We start from the raw sequence: 16,975 nt of genomic DNA, 5'->3' as shown, positions 1-16,975 counted from the left end.
TTTTGTTGTTGTTGTTCGAGGAGAGGTACACTACCAAATATCACATTTATCATTAAAAATGCCCTAGCCCTGGCTGGGTAGCTCAGTTGGTTGGAGCATCGCTTGGTACACTCAATGGTCATGTGTTCAATTCCCCATCAGGGCACATACCCAGGTTGCAGGTTCAATACCCAGTTAAAGTGTGTGGGGGAGGCAACTGCTTGATGTTTCTCTCTCATATTAATATTTCTCTCTCTCTCCCTCTCCCTTCTTCTCTCTAGAATCAATAAAATATATCCTCAGGTGAGGATTAAAACAAAAGAAAACAAAAATGCCCTATGCAGTTTTGTTTTTTGGATTTACTTTTAATATCATCTGTATTTTAAGCTATTACACAATTAATCAATTTTAAAGTAAAACATCAACAAAATAAAAACAACAAATAATTTATTGCTAAAATACCAATGTCCTCGCATGACTTATTTTTCCATATCCAAACCTGGAGAACATTCGTTTTCTATTTTTCAATCCAATTTTTAAAGTAAATTTTTACCGAAGTATAAAATAAACAGAAAAGTACATACTGTATATCTTAAGTGTACAACTTGATAAATTTCTTAAAGTGAGCACAGCCAGATCAAGAAACAGAACATTACCCCAGAAATCCCCCACCTTATATCCTATTCACAGTTACTATCTCCCAAAGGTAACTCCACTCTAATTTCTAACATCATAGATTAGTTGTTTTGTGTTTTAGAACTTTTATATATAGAACTTCATTTATAGAATGAAGTCATATAGTATGTGCTCTTTCATGTCTGGACTCTTTCATCCAATACTGTGTTTGTGAAATTCACCATTCATGTTGTGGTATATAGCAATTACTCATTCATTCTCATTGCTGCTTAGCACTATTAGGTCCTGATAATAAAATCTTTGCTTTATCCATTCTGCTGATGATGTACATTTGAACTGTTTACAGGTTGGGGCTATTACAAATAGTGCTGCTATAACCATTATTTTTTTCTTATAATATCTATTGATAAGCACATATATGTAATTTCTATTGGGCATATACCTAGAAGTGGAATTGCTAGATGATAAGATATGTAGGTATTGAGATTTAGCAGATATTGCCAAACAGTTTTTCAAAGTGTTGTACTCTTTGTACAAATTTACCCTCCCACAGCATATAAGAGTTATAACTGTCGCCCTGGCCAGTTTGGCTCAGTGGTTGAATGTCGGCCTGAGGACCAAAGAGTCCCAGGTTCGGTTCCCGCTAAGGGCATGTACCACCAAAAAAAAAAGAGGTTTTTGCCCTGGCCGGTTTGGCTCAGCGGTTAAAGCATTGGCCTGTGGTCCTGAGAGACCCAGGTTCGGTTCCCGCTAAGGGCATGTATCTCGGTTGCAGTTTGTCCCTGGCTCTGGTCAGTTGTGCGGGTGGCAGCTACTCGATGTGTCCCTTTCACATCGATGTTTCCCTCTCTCCCTCTGTTCCTCTCTCTCCCTCCCACTCTACCTGAACAAAAAATGGAAAAATGTCCTCGGGTAAGGATAAAAAAAAAAAGAGTTATAATTGTCCTATTTAATTTTATAATTGTCAGCTTTTCACTTTATTTTTCTTTTATATTTTTGCCATTCTAGGAGGTAGGACTAAGTATCACATTGTGGGTTTTTTTTAAAGTTTTTTTCTTTATTGTTTAGAGAGAAAGGAAGGGAAAGGGAGAGAGAGAGAGAAACATGGATGAGAGAGAACATCGATTGGCCGCCTCCTGCATACCCCCCACTGGGGATCGGGCCCACAACCTGGGCATGTGTCCTGACCGGGAATCAAACCAGCGACCTCTTGGTGCATGGGTTGATGCTCAACCATGGAGCGACACACGGCCAGGCTCACATTGTGGTTTTTTTTTTTTTTTTAATCCTCACTCGAGGACATTTTTTTTCCCATTTTTTGTTCAGATACAGTGGAAGGGAGGAAGAGAGAGAGAGAGAGAAACATCGATGTGAAAGGGACACATCGAATGGCTGCCACCCTCACGACCGACCAGGGCCGGGGACAAACTGCAACCAAAGTACATGCCCTTAGCGGGAACCGAACCCGGGTCTCTCTGGACCGCAGACCGACGCTCTAACCGCTGGGCCAAACCGGCCAGGGCTCACATTGTGGTTTTAATTCACATTTCCCTGATGATTAATAAAGTTGAGTATATGTTTATTTGTTTCCTGATCATTTGCATATCTTCATTTTCCTTTCAGGTTATCTTCCTTTTTCTTCTTGGTTTGAAATATATTTATTCTGGATACAAATCTTTTTGTTGGATATATGTAGTACAAAAATCTTTACTCATTCAGTGACTTGTCTTTCTACTTATTAATGGTATCTTGTATTTTAACGGACATATAAGTGTAGTAGACAAGGCCTTGGGACTTTGTAAAAAGGAGTAGTAGGAATTAAGATGATCACACACAAAAATACGAACTCCCAAAAGACAATAAGAATTCCCAAAAGACAACACCCTGGCAAAGTATACACTAGGAAAAAAATCCACTTGAAAATAAAATGAGAAAACAAGCAAACTTAGCTGTTTCAGCTTTAGCATTATTGTGTATACATTAGTGGGTAAGGTCTCTTTTAAGAATTTATAACCACAAAGAGTTATGGCTCAAATTTATACTACCTGTGCATCCAGAAAACCCAGTACAGTGACTATAATTAATAGTACTGTGTTGTAAGTTTGAAAGTTGCTAAGCGGGCCGATCTTAGAAGTTCTTATCACAAGGAAAGAAATGTGTAACTGTGTGGTGATGGAAAACTTATTGTGATCCTTCTACAATACATACAGATACTGAATCATTATATTGTACACCTGAAACTAATATAATGTTACATGTCAATTGTACCTCAATAAAAAACAATTATCATCTCAGTTTTGATGAAAACAGATGGCAAATCAGTGAACACAGGGTAAAGATTTTAACACTCTGCCTCCTCAAATAGTTCCTTTTAGGTGATTTCCACAGAGCAGACTCCATGGACACTGGATAGGAAAGACTGTCATCGGCCAAAAGTAAGCAGTTTCCCCTGTAAGGACATTTTTGGATTGTCAGGAAGGCTCTGACCCTGCAATTCAGAGTGGCTACCACAACCTTAGTCTGCAACAGTTTGACTAGCAAACAAATATGTAAACAGAAAATACAAAAGATTAAGAAAATATTATTAATACATAAGTGAAATGTGGAAACATTACTCCATTTAGGTAGCTTCACCTTCCTCACATTTAAACATCATCATCTTATGTGTCCCTCTGTCTCGTTTTAGGCTTTTTTCTTTGTCATTGTTTTTCGGAAGTTTAGTTATAATATATCCTGGTGTGGATTTTTTTTGGGTTATCCTTTTGAGGTTTGCATATCTTAAAAGTTGTTAGCCATTTTTCTGCCTGGATGGCTCAGTTGGTTGGAGTATCGTCCCATATACCACAAGGTTGCGGGTTCAACTCCCAGTCAGGGCACATACCTAGGTAGTGGGTTCTATCCTGGTTAGGGTGTGTACAGGAGGTAACTAATCAATGTTTCTTTCTCACATTGATCTCTCTCTCTCTCTCTCTCTCTCCCTCTTTCTCTCTCTCTTATTTCTTCCTCTTTCTAAAATCAATAAAAAAATATCCTCAGGTGAGGATTAAAAAATGTTGTTAGTCATTATTTGTTCAAATACTCTTTCAGTTACATTCGTTTTTCCCTCTCTTTCTGGGACTCTGATGATACCAGTGTTTAATTTTTGTACTTGTGGGACAATAATTTTAATTATTTTTCAGTCTATTTTGTCTCTGTTGTTCAGATTGGGTGAATTCTATTGATCTTTCTTCCATTTCACCGATTTTATTCTCTGTCATTTTCAACCTACTCTTGAGCCCATCTGGCAATATTTAATTTCTATTATTCTATTTTTAACTTCTATAATATCTATTTGGTTCTATTTTTTTCATAACTTTCATTTCTTTGCTGAGATATTCTATGTTTTCATTTGTTTCAAGATAATTTTCAGCTACTTGTTGAAGCATTTTTATGGTGCTGCTTTAAAATCCTTGTTTGATAATTCCAACATTTGATTAATCTGTTTTGGCATTGTTGATTGTCTTTTCTAATTAAAGTTACTAGTTTCCTGGTTCTTATTATAATGGGTTGGGTTTTTTTGTTCTTAGGCATTTGTCTATTATGTTAAAAGACTCTGGGTCTCATTTAAATCTTTTATGCTAACAGGCAGTCATCTTGATTAGGTATAGCATATAGGTCCTTGCCTACTTTTGTGGACTCTGATTCCAATGACAATTTAATTTTAGAGTCTTTAATGTGCTATTTTGGTCTGCTTGGTTTATTTGGTGCTGCTGGGGCTTCTGCTGGATTCTGCTGGTGATTCTGAATGGGCAAAAGCCATCCCACAAGGATGCAGAGTGCCTCCTAGGCCAAGCCACTTACTGTGGTGGGATTCCTCTATCTCCATGCCATTCAGCTACCTGGTTTCTCTTGGTGGGGAATGGGAATACCATGCCTGATGGGGGAGGATAACACTTCTTCTAGCCTCTTATTTTCAGTGATTCTTTAAACTGATCTCCCCTATTGATGCTGGCAGCTTCATCTGGGGTTGTCACTGGAATTCCCATTACATTCTGGGAAAAGTTTTTGTTCCTAGGTAAGGAATCAGTAGACATTAGACCTAGGTAGCCTTTCTCTTTGGGGTTAGATCATAAAATGTCCAGTAGAGTTTTCCTCCCATCCTGAGATTCCCTAGCCAGTTCACTCTTCACTTTCCACTTTCAGAATTCTCTTTTGATTGTCTCTTGCATTATCTTATTTGTTTTTATCTTTTTTTATCTTTATTATTGAAAGTATTACAGATGTTTCCCTCTTTTTTCTCCCACAGACCCCCTCCTCTATGCTCCCACCCCACTCCTGCTTTCCCCACACTATTGTTTGTGTCCATTGGTTATGTATGTATACATATAAATTCTTTGGTTTATCTCTTCCCACCCCCAAGCCCCTTCCCTCTGAGGTTTGTCAGTCTGTGCCTTACTTCCATATCTCAGTATCCATTTTGATGATCAGCTTATTTTATCCTTTAGATTCTATAAATAAGTGAGATCATGTGATATTTGTCTTTCTCGGACTGGCTCATTTCACTCAGCATAATACTCTTCAGGTCCTTCCATGTCGTCTCAAAGGGTGAGAGATCTTTTTTTTACAGCTGCATAATATTCCATTGTGTAAATGTATCACAGTTTTTTAATCCACTCATCTACTGATGGAAACTTGGGCTTTTCCAGATCTTAGCTACTATAAATAGTGCTGCTATGAACATAGGGGTGCCTATATTCTTCCTGACTGGTGTTTTTCTGGGTTTATATTATCATCTTGTCCAAGAGAAACAAATATATGCCATTTTAGTCTATTTTTTTGCTGTTGTTATTGAGATTCTTTAGCTGTTCAATCATTACAGCCATCTTTTCCCTTTCCTATTTATTAAAAAACAAACAAACAAAACCTTTAAAGCCCTTGTTTACCAAATCTAACATAGCTCATCTCATGTTGGTTAATACTGACTTCTGTTTCTATCAATATTAAGTCATACTTTCTTGTTTCTTTGCATGTGTACTAATTTTTATTTTATCTTTGACCTTTGGGATTATATATCATAGAGATTGTAATTTTGCTTTGGCTTCTGAAGAGTGTTGATTTTCATTCTAGTGGGCAAATAAATTACTGGTTGATAACATTGGATTTCTGGGGCATGGTTTTATACTTTTTTAGGGTGAATCTGTTTCAATTTTGCCCTTAGTCATAGGGTAAGTCCCTTTATCTTTGGACATAATCTTTACTCTAAAGTCAAGAGCCTTCTGGTATCTCAATGGAAAGTTTGGGATATTTATCAAGAGACATTTACCCCTTTTACTAGGCAGCATTGAAACTGTAAAGTTTGTGTTCCCTGCAATGGGCAACAGCTGAAATCCCTGCTCAGGATTTTTAGCCTTTTAGCTGTTGCTTTCTTCCAGGTCCTTGGAGTCCCCTCATATGTGTAAAGTTCAGATTCAGCCAAGGGTTTTGCTAGACTTCCCTCTGCAATATTCAACTGCTCTGGCAATTCCAAACTCTCCTTTGATACATCAAGCAAAAATAACATGACTTCCTGCTTAAATGTAAGCCATCCTGTGACACAAAAACTGGGGATTGTTCTCAGGGGAAAAGATATATAATTTTGGACCTCAACCAGTGAGATTCTCTTCTTTCTTTAAAGGGTCAAATCCCTACAATTTTCTGCCTGGTTTCATTCAATCAATCTTCAATGCATTCTAATAGTTGGTGGTTTTTCAAATAGTAGTTTAAAAATGCTTGTCTGTAATTTATGATTGTTATCTGTAGGAAGATAATCTGATACAACCCATTCTTCCATTACTGGAACCAGAACTCTCCCTCGCCCTCTCTTTTAAATCAAAGCCTCATTATCTCTGATCGAGGCTATTGTAATAGACTCCACACTGGCCTCCAGTTGCTTTTGTAATCTATGCTATGCACCACTGCCAGAAAGATTTTTAAACATAAAAATCTGATTCTAATATCCTCTGATTACAATTCTTCATTGCCCTTCACCCTCCAACATACACAGAATAAATTCAAAATTCCTTAGCATGACCAGGTTCCTGCCTATCTCTTTAGCTTTATATTCGAACAACTGCTCATCCTCCTTCACATCTATGCTCTAACCACACCGAATTATTTGCAGGGTTTTTTTATGATGCCCTGCTATCTTGTTGGTTTTTTTTTTATCCTCACCCGAGGACATTTTTCCATTTTTTGTTCAGATAGAGTGGGAGAGAGAGAAAGAGAGAGAAACATCGACGCAAATGGGACACATCCAGTGGCTGCCACCCGCACGACACAACCAAGGCCAGGGACAAACCACAACCATGATACGTGCCCTTAGCGGGAACCAAACCCAAGTCTCTCTGGACCGCAGGCCGACACTCTAACTGCTGAGCCAAAATGGCCAGGGCTGCTATCTTATTTTGAGGCCTTTGAACCCTGCCCTCTCTCTGATATTAAAATCTCCCAAAATGAAGAAAATATACTGTGATAATAATGATAATAGACAACATATATTGAGTGTATTCTATGTTCAAAGTGTTGTGCTAGGAGCTTTTGAAGTATTTTTTTTTTTTCATTTAGTTTTTACAACAACCTTATGAGTTAAGTGCCTTTGTAATCCTCATTTTACAAATGATAACACTGGCTCAGAGATGGTAGATGGAGGTCAGGATTACTCTAGAATCAGACTATGCTCACTGTTTTCCACTCAAGCAAAGTGTACTTATAGGACTTGGAAATGAAAGAACTAAGAATCACCCTTGAGAGTTTAACTGTTGAATTAACATAAAATGAATATTAACAGAGATATGCAGTGACATCTTAATAAGACAGAATGGTTCCCTTGTCAGCAAGGCTTGACTGTAACCTGATGGAATTTGTTGACATATCTAAAGAAATAATGTGTCCAACAGAAGGGCAGCTGGCCAATTATGGATGCAGACACAGAAAAAGCCACAGAGACAAACATGAGCAGCTCCCTCCAGACACCTTCCAAAGCATATAGTATTCTAGCCGAACACCCTAACCCTGATAACCAGCATAGTTAATGGGAGAGGGAAACTTCCAGTTTCTTGGCCAAATGTTTGTATATACTTAAATCATAAGACTAGTTCCCTTCACTTTTATTTCATGCTCACTAGACAAGCTTCTCATTATAAGCTTGGCTTATTTTACTCCTTGCCGACAGGTAAGAACATGCACAGGTAAAGTTTACGTGTATGTCTTGAAACCATGAGGGAACTTAGACTAAGAGAACATGCTGAGAATAGTATCATGCCTAGAATGGCAGAGAGAAAGGCAGACATATCCTGGGTCCTACATATTACAGAGCCACTGAATGAAGCAGCCTGGAACCTTCCTTGTCAGTAGAGTTCTTGTGAGGGTGAGAAAGTACGTGTTCTTTATTGTTTATGTAGGTTGATTTGGCATTTTCTGTTGTATGCTGCCAAGAGCAACTCAACTTATAGAGTGAGGCAGATGTCAAAGTCTCTAACGAGGAGGGGGGAATTACTGGGATGTCGGAAGATGACACCATTGAAGAAGGGGAGAGATGATATTGATGATGGCATGAACCTCATAAGCAGAGATTTTTACACAAAGATTGAGAATAATTGTTTGTAAGGGGAAATGGGGAGCAAGTAAGATACCTGCCTCACATTCCTGATCTGTGCAGTGTGAAAGAAAAACTACCCATAGGAGAAGGGGTGTGCTAAGGGACCATTTAGATTGTAGTTATGAAAGGAGATTGATGGAATGTTTCAAGAAGAACTTGAGGGGATTTATTTTATCACAGGATGTGCATTTCAGAGAGTACAGTGGGACGGTTTAGGCTGGATGCAAAGAGGGGAGGAAATCTGGTTAGTTAATGGGAAGTACAGAGGAATATGGGGTAAGTGTCTTGGTATAATAATGTGCTGGTATATTACCTGTTTGCTTTTAGCTTCATTCCATACTCTTCTCCTGTAAATGATAGTACTCAATTGTCCTTGCTAACTGGTTTTGGTTAATGGGAAACACTGATAGGAGAATGGAGCATGGAAGAAAGTATAAGCTACGGTTTTTCTCCCTCTCTCTCTTTCAGGGGGCATTTTCTGGAAGTGGCTACATGTTCCTCCATAGTTCCATCTCCCCATTGGATAGCTCCATCATGATCCCAGATCCCATCAGCTGGCCTTTGCTTTACCTCCTCCCCTGTGTCCCTCCAGCCCTAGGGAAAGTAGAGACTTCCTGCTGTGATTTTTGCTTTATTATCCTCTGTTTGGCTTCTCAGCTCTTCTATGAGTGTTTTTTTTCTTCCAATTGATACCAGTATCCATAGTGGCTTGACTGTGACTGGTGCTACACCCTTCCAAAAATCATTTTACAGTTTGAATGCAGCATTTGGGCCAGGAACTCCTTCCACATGCATTAGTCCTGGCCTCTGTAGTTTCACATTCATAAGGAGTATGTCTTAAAAAAAAAAAATTTTTTTCTGGGATAAGTTGATAGTGATGGTAGTGTTTGAACTATCTGTTTAGAAACCTATTGAGATACTAGCATGGCCTCTTGATAGCATGGGAACTCCTTTCCTAGAGGTCTGTTAAGAGGGACATCATGGCATTAAAAAGCTAGAAATGTTCCTGATGTAAGAGAAATCATTTACTACTTTGCGTTTTGGAGGGGTGGTGTCTTTAATATCACATGGTACTATCCAACAAATTTAAATGTTCACTTCTGCCTTTATGTCCCACAATAAGCACCACAGAAAGGCAGGTCTTATCCCACAACTGAAGGCCTTAATTTTGAGCTACTTTCCTTATCCCACACTTCTTGATATGTTTCCTACCTTCTTGATTACTGATTTCACCACTGGTCTCCTTCATGGCCTTTAATTGGCCATACTCCTGATTTCTCTGGCTTCAACATTTTTATTTCCTCATTGGACACAATCTAGACTCTTGCTCTAGCCATGCTATCTTTAGCTGCTTTATTTGATTCCTCATCCCAACCAATTTTTTGGTCTAGTCTGATCAAGTTACTTGGCCACCTCCCCTCAGGCTGCCATGGATGGTACCCCACTAATTTTTTCCAATCCTTGTGGATTGGATCATAATTGGTGGGAGGGGTGCATCTAAGTCACCTGTGGAAAGCGAAAATTCAACCTTGAATGTGATGGTCACATGCTTTTTCTTCTGGCCCAGCATCTCTTTGGGGTATCATCCCTCCTGAATTCTCAGTTCATGTGATTTGGATGGGGAGAACCATCCCATAGGCCTGGCTAGTTAGAGTCCTTCCTTACCTATAGTAATTAGTCCAGGACGGGTTAATAAAAGTCTGATCAATGAAATTCCTACTTGATATTTTTCCTGAAACTATTGGGAAAGATACACTCTTACTCTCTAAGATCAAAGACACTAATGGACCATGTAAGCCTACAGCTGACAGAAGCTGTCTTCATCACCACAGACCCAAGGATAAAAGCCAGCAAAGAAAAGAATCAGAGCCAAGAGATAGAGAGACACTGATACTTGGCAATATCATTTGAGGCCTGGGTTCAGTTGTACCTGAAGCCAGTTGTATTGCTGTATTTCCCCTTTTGTCTTATACCACTTTGGGGTGGGCTTCTGTCACTTGCAACAAAGACAGTCCTGGTTATAGCACTCAAACTCTTACTTTTCAAATTTCACCTTACAGACATATTGATGTGAATAGGCCAAAGAAATTTAGATATGATTATGTTAATTCATGAAGTCACAGAATTTACGAAAAAGTGATTAAGGCAGATTATAATTTTCTGCCCCTCTCTGCCTTCCCTACCAAAATTCACACATTTCTGAAAGACCACAAGTAAATTACACAGGCTAAACCTTTTTGAGTCACCTGTATCTGATCTAAAAGGCACTCCCTTTTCTTCTTCTACCTCCTCTCAATATTTTCCTTTATTTGGGCTTCCTGAAAATAGTTCAGGACTTGGGATCAGAAGTAATATATGATACCATTAAGGACCAAGGTCATAAAGAGTACACAAGGATTGAGTGAGGAGAAAAGATAGCTATGATCTAAAATAATCCTGTCCAGAGTTTCTGACTTCATACTCTGGTACTGAGGAGGCAATGTGGTAAAGCACAAAGAATAGGGTTTTTTTTGTTTTGTTTTGTTTTGTTTTTAAAATCACATAGGCTTATTTTCCAGTTATATCTCTGCCAACTCCTAGTTGGATGGCCCTGAAAAAACTGGTTCACCTTTCTGAGTCTTGGGCTCTCCAACTATTAAATGAGGGATGTACCCTTCAAGGCTTTCTGTGAGGAGTAAATAAAACATCAATACCTATTGAGGTGTTCAGGTGACTGCAGTAACTTTCTAATGAATATCCCTGCTATTCTTGTCCCTTACCATCCATTCCCTAGAAATGGATGCATTTAGACAGAAAGTTAAAATTTAACTTTATTAAGTTACAATTTACATACAATAAATTACTCATTTTAACAGTACAATTTGATGGTACAATTTTGTGAGTTTTGACACATGCGTGCACCCATGAAACCACCACTACCATCAAGATAAAGAACATTTTCATCATCCCCAAAAGATTCTTTACTCTCCTTTTCAGTCCATCCCTCACTCCACTCCTAGCTCCACAACCAGAGTGACTTTTTAAACATGTAACACAGATCATGCTACCTTTCTATTCGTACCTTGAAATGGCTTCCCATCCCTCAGGAAATTAAGTCTAAATTCCTTACCATGTCATTTCAAGGCCTTTTTTGGTATAAATCTTGTTATTTCAAATCACATGGTCTCCCTATCACTTACTATGTTCTAGCTATACTGGCCCCCTCTGTGTTCATGAAACCCATCAAGCCCTTACCCCCCTCTAGGCTTTTGCTATTGTTTCCTCTATTTGACATCCTTTTTCCTCAATTAGAATCACCTCACTTGCTTGTCATATTTCAGGATTCAGCTTAAATGCCACTCCCTCAGAGAAGTCTTCCATGATTATCCATCAAAAATGGGTTCCTCTAATTACTTTCTTTTTCAATACCCTGTTTCTTTCTTCTGCAGCCTCCATTTTATTTTTGGCTAATATGTAGTATCTGTCTCATTCAGCTGATTTTAGTTTCCATGATATAGAGATCATAAATCTTTTGCTCCCCAATGTATCTGTAGTTCCTAGCACATAGCAGACACACAATTAATATTTGTTTAATGACTTAATTATGCATTAACATACCTAGAAGAGTGCCTGGCACATAACATGTGTGTAATTAATATTTGTTCCCTCTGTCAAACCCCTAATCTCATCCTTCTCAACATGATAAAAGTCATATATAAAAACTTACAGATAACATTGTACTCAATTGAGAAATTCTGAAAGCTTTTCTCCTAAGATCAGAAACAAGATGAAGAGGCCTGTTTTCACCACTTCTATTTAACATAGTATTGGCATCCAAATTGAAAAGAATTTGTAAAATCACCTCTGTTTGCAGATGACATAATCTTATATATTGAAAACACACACACACACCACACCTGTTATGGATAATAAATGATTTACCAAAGTTACAGGATACAAATATACCTTCAAAAATCAGTTACATTTTATACACTAGTGATAGATAATCCAAAAGAAGAAATAATTCCATTGACAATAGCATTAAAAATAATAAAATACTTGAGGATAAAATTAACCAAGGAGGCAAAAAACATACATTAAAAACTACAAAACATTGCTGAAAGAAGACATAAATACACGGATTAGAAAACATAATATTGCTAATATGACAGTAATAGCCAAAGTGATCTACATATTCAATACAATCCCTGTCAAAATCTCAAAAGGGTTCTTTTGCAAAAATAAAACAATTCATTCTAAAATTCATATGGAATCTCAAGGGACTCTGAATAGCCCAAACACACTTGAATGGAGTAATTATACTTCCTGATCTCAAAACTTACTACAAAGCTGTAAAATTAAAACAGTGTGGTACTGGCACAAAGTCATACAGACAAATTGAATAGAATAGAAAGCCAACAAATAAACCCTCACATACATGGTCAACATTTCATTTTCAACTTAGGTACCAAGACCATTCAATGGGGGAAAATACAATCTTTCCAAAAAAGGTGTTGAAAAACCTAGATAACCACATGCAGAAGAATGAAGTTGGACTCTTACCTTACAACATATATAAAAATGAACTCAAAATGGATGAAAGACCTAAATGTAAGATCTAAAACCATAAAACTGTTAGAGTAAGACATAGAGTAAAATCTTGAAATTGGATTTGGTAATGATATCTTGATATGCCAACAAAAGCACAGGCAACAAAAGAAAAACAGGTAAATGAGACTTCATTAAATTAAAAATCTTCTGTGCATAAAGGGCACTATTAAGAGAGTGAAAAGAGCTGGCTGGTGTAACTCAGGGGTTGAGCATCATCCCATGGACTGAGAGGTCCTGGTTTGATTCCTGGTCAGGGTACATGCCCAGGTTGCAAGCTTGATACCTAGTAGGTGGCATGTAAGAGGCAGCTGGTCAATGTTTCTCTTTCACACCAATGTTTCTATCTCTCTCTCCCTTCCTCGCTCTCTAAAAATACCAATAAAAACATATTTTTAAAAAGGAGAGTGAAAAGATAACCCATAGAATGAGGAAAAATATTTGTAAATCACATATCTGATAAAGGATTAATATCCAGAATACATAAAGAACTCCTAGAATTCAACAACAAAATAAACTAACATGAATAGACATTTTTTCCAAATAAGATACATATATAAATGGCCAACAAACACATGAAAAGATGCTTAAGTCCACACTAATCATTAGAAAAATACAAATCAAACCCACAATAAGATACTACTTCACACCCCTTAGAATGGCTATTATGAAAAACCAGGATATAACAAGTGTTGGCAAAGATGTGGAGAAATCGGAACCCTTGTGAATTACTTATGGGGAAGTAAAATGATGAAACAGCTGTGGGAAAACAGTTTGGTGTTTCTTAGAATTACCATTTAATCAGCAATACCATTCCCGGGTATACCCAAAAGAAAGGAAGACTCAAACAGATACTTATATGCCAATGTTTATAGCTACATTATTCACAATAGCCAAAATGTGCAAATAACCCAGGTATCCATCAACAAATAAGTGGATAAATAAAATGCAGTAAATACATTCAATGACATATTATGCAGCCTTAAAAATGAAAAAAAAAAAATCAGATACATGTTACAACATAGATGAACCTTGAAACATTACTAAGTGAAGTAAGCCAGACACAAAAGGACAAATATTGTATGAGGTCCTTAGAATAGGCAAATTTATAGAGACAGAAGAAAGTAGAATTGAGGTTACCAGGGACCAGGAGGAGGGATGAATAGGGAATTATGGTTTAATGGGTACAGAGTTTCTGTTTGGGATGATGAAAATGTTCTGGAAATAGATAGTGGTGACAGGTGTACAACATTACTAATGAACTTAATGCCACTGAACTGTACACTCAAAATGATTAAAACCATGAAATATACATATATATATACACATATACATATATATGAAAAAATTTTTAAAAGGCCATGATTGCTAACTTGAAAAAATATTAAACAGAGATACAGACATGCCTCGTTTTATTGTGCTTGACTTTATTGTGCTTTGTAGATATTTCCTTTTTACACATTGAAGGTTTGTGGCAACCACCAGCAAAAACATTATGACTTGTTGAAGGCTCAGATAATGGTTAATACTTTTTAGTAATGAAGTATTTTTAATTAAGATATGTACACAATTTCTTTTTAGACATAATGCTGTATTACACACTTAACAGACTATAGTATAGTATAAACATAACTTTTATATGCATTAGGAAAGCAAAAAAATTCATGTGACTAGCTTTACTGTGATATTTGCTTTATTGTGGTGATCTGGAACCAAACATGTAATATTTCCAAGATATGCCTGTATGCCATGCTAACACTAATCAAATAAAACTGGAGTACTTATATTAATTTCAGACAAAACTTCAGAACAAGGAAAATTATCAGGGATAAAGATGAGCATTACATTATGATAGGAGTCAATTCTCCAATAAGACATAACAATTCTTAATATGTATGTGTCAAATACACGAGTAAAAAACTGATAGAACTGCATGAAGAAATAGACAAATCTAGCATTGCAGGTTTCAGCAAACTTCTTTTAGTAATTGATAGATCAAGCAGGCAGAAAATCAGTAAAGATATAGTTGAACAAAACATCACTATCAATCAACTGGATCTAATTGACATTTATAAAATACTTTATCCAACAACAGCATAATACACATTATTTTCAAGTTCACATGGAACATTCACCAATACAGACCACATTATGAGCCATAAAAGACACCTGAAAAAAAATAGAAATCATACAAATTATGTTCTCAAGTCTCAGTGTAATTAAACTAAAAATCAGTAACAGAAAAATAGCTAAAAAAAATAACACATGGATCAAAGAAATGTTAAGAGAATTTAAAAATAATCATAAATGAAAATAAAAATACATCTTATCAAAATTTGTTGCATGCAGGGAAACTTAGAGGGAAATTTGTATCATTAAATGCGTATATTAGAAACTATCTAAAATCAATAATCTGAGCTTTCACCTACACAACTAGAAAAAGTAGAACAGTTTCAGCCTAAAGTAAGCAGATAAAATGAAATAGAAGTTAAAGCAGAGATCAATAAAATTGAAAACAGGAAAATACAAAAAATCAGTAAAATTGAAGTTGGTTTTGTTTTAAAAAGATAAATAAGATCAATAAACCTATAGTCAGATTGACCGAGAAAAAAAGAGAGAAGCTACAAATTTCTAATATGAAAAGGTATTGCCCTGGCCGGGTTTGCTCAGTGGTTAGAGCATCGGCCTGCGGTTCCAAGAGACCCGGGTTTGGTTCCCGCTAAGGGCACATGCCTTGGTTGCCGTTTGTCCCTGGCCCTGGTTAGTCATGCAGGTGGCAGCCACTCAATGTATCCCTTTCACGTCGATGTTTCTCTCTCTCTCTCTCTCTCTGTTCCTCTCTCTCCCTCCCACTCTACCTGAACAAAAAATGGAAAAATGTCCTCGGGTGAGGATTAAAAAAAAAGGTATCACCACTACTGATTCCATGCACATTAAAAGGCTAAAGGCTAATGAATGAATAATATGAATATCTGTATGCCCACAATGTGATAATTTAGATGAAAGGGACCAACTCCTCAAAACACACAAACTACATGAACCACACAGGGAGAAATAATCTGAAAAGTCCAATATCTAGTAGAGAAATTGAATCAATAATTAGTAACATTACAAAAATAGAAGTGCCAGTTCCAGATGGTTTCACTGCTGAATTCCACCAAATATTTAAGGAAGAAATAATATCAATTATCTACATTCTCTTTTGGAAAATAAAATAAAAGTACCACTTCCTAACTCATACAATTAGGCCAGTGTACAAAATGAATCATACACCAGAACCAAATGGGATTTATGCTAGATGGGCAAGGCTGGTTCAATACTTGAACATCAATTAATGTGAGTAATCACAAGCTGAAGCAGCAGCTTCATAATCAATGCAGAAAAAACACTTCACAAAATTCAAAATCCAGTGATGACAAAAACTCTCTGGCAAACTAGGGCTAGAGGGGAATTTCTGCAACCTGATAAAGAATATCTACTCTATTCTTAATTTTTTGAGGAACCTCTACACTGTTTTTCCTAGTGGCTGTACCAGTCTACATTCCCACTAGTAGTAAATGAGGGTTCCTTTTCTCCACAGCCTCTCCAACACTGTTATTACTTGTCTTGTTGATAACTGCCATTCTACCAGGGGTGAGGTGGTATCTCATTGTAGTTTTGATTGATGAAATACTGCCATTTGTGACAACATGAATGGACCTTGAAAATATCATGCTAAGCAAAATGAATCAGACAGAAAAAGTTAAGAACCATATGATTTCACTCACGTGTGAGATATAAAACTGAAAGCAACAAATAAACAAACAACACAAACAAACAAAAACTCATAGACACAGACAACAGCATGGTGGCTACCAGAGGGAAAGGGGATAAGGGCAGAGTGAAGGGTAAAGGGGATCAAGTATATGATGACAGAAGGAGATTTGACTTTGGATGGTGAACACAATGCAACATACAGATGAGGCATTGTACAACTGTACACTTGAAATCTATGTAATTTTATTAACCAATGTCTCCCAAATAAATTCAATAAATGTTTAAAAAACGGGCTAAGGACTTGAAAAGACTTTTCTCCAAAGAAGGCATAAATGGTCAACATGTATATGAATAAATGTTCAATCATCATGGAAATGCAAATCAAGTCACTAATGAGACACT

Source organism: Molossus molossus, unplaced genomic scaffold (genome assembly GCF_014108415.1).
Source record: "Molossus molossus isolate mMolMol1 unplaced genomic scaffold, mMolMol1.p scaffold_m16_p_2, whole genome shotgun sequence".
Lineage (NCBI taxonomy): Eukaryota > Metazoa > Chordata > Mammalia > Chiroptera > Molossidae > Molossus > Molossus molossus.
Note: the sequence above shows the minus strand (reverse complement) of the source record.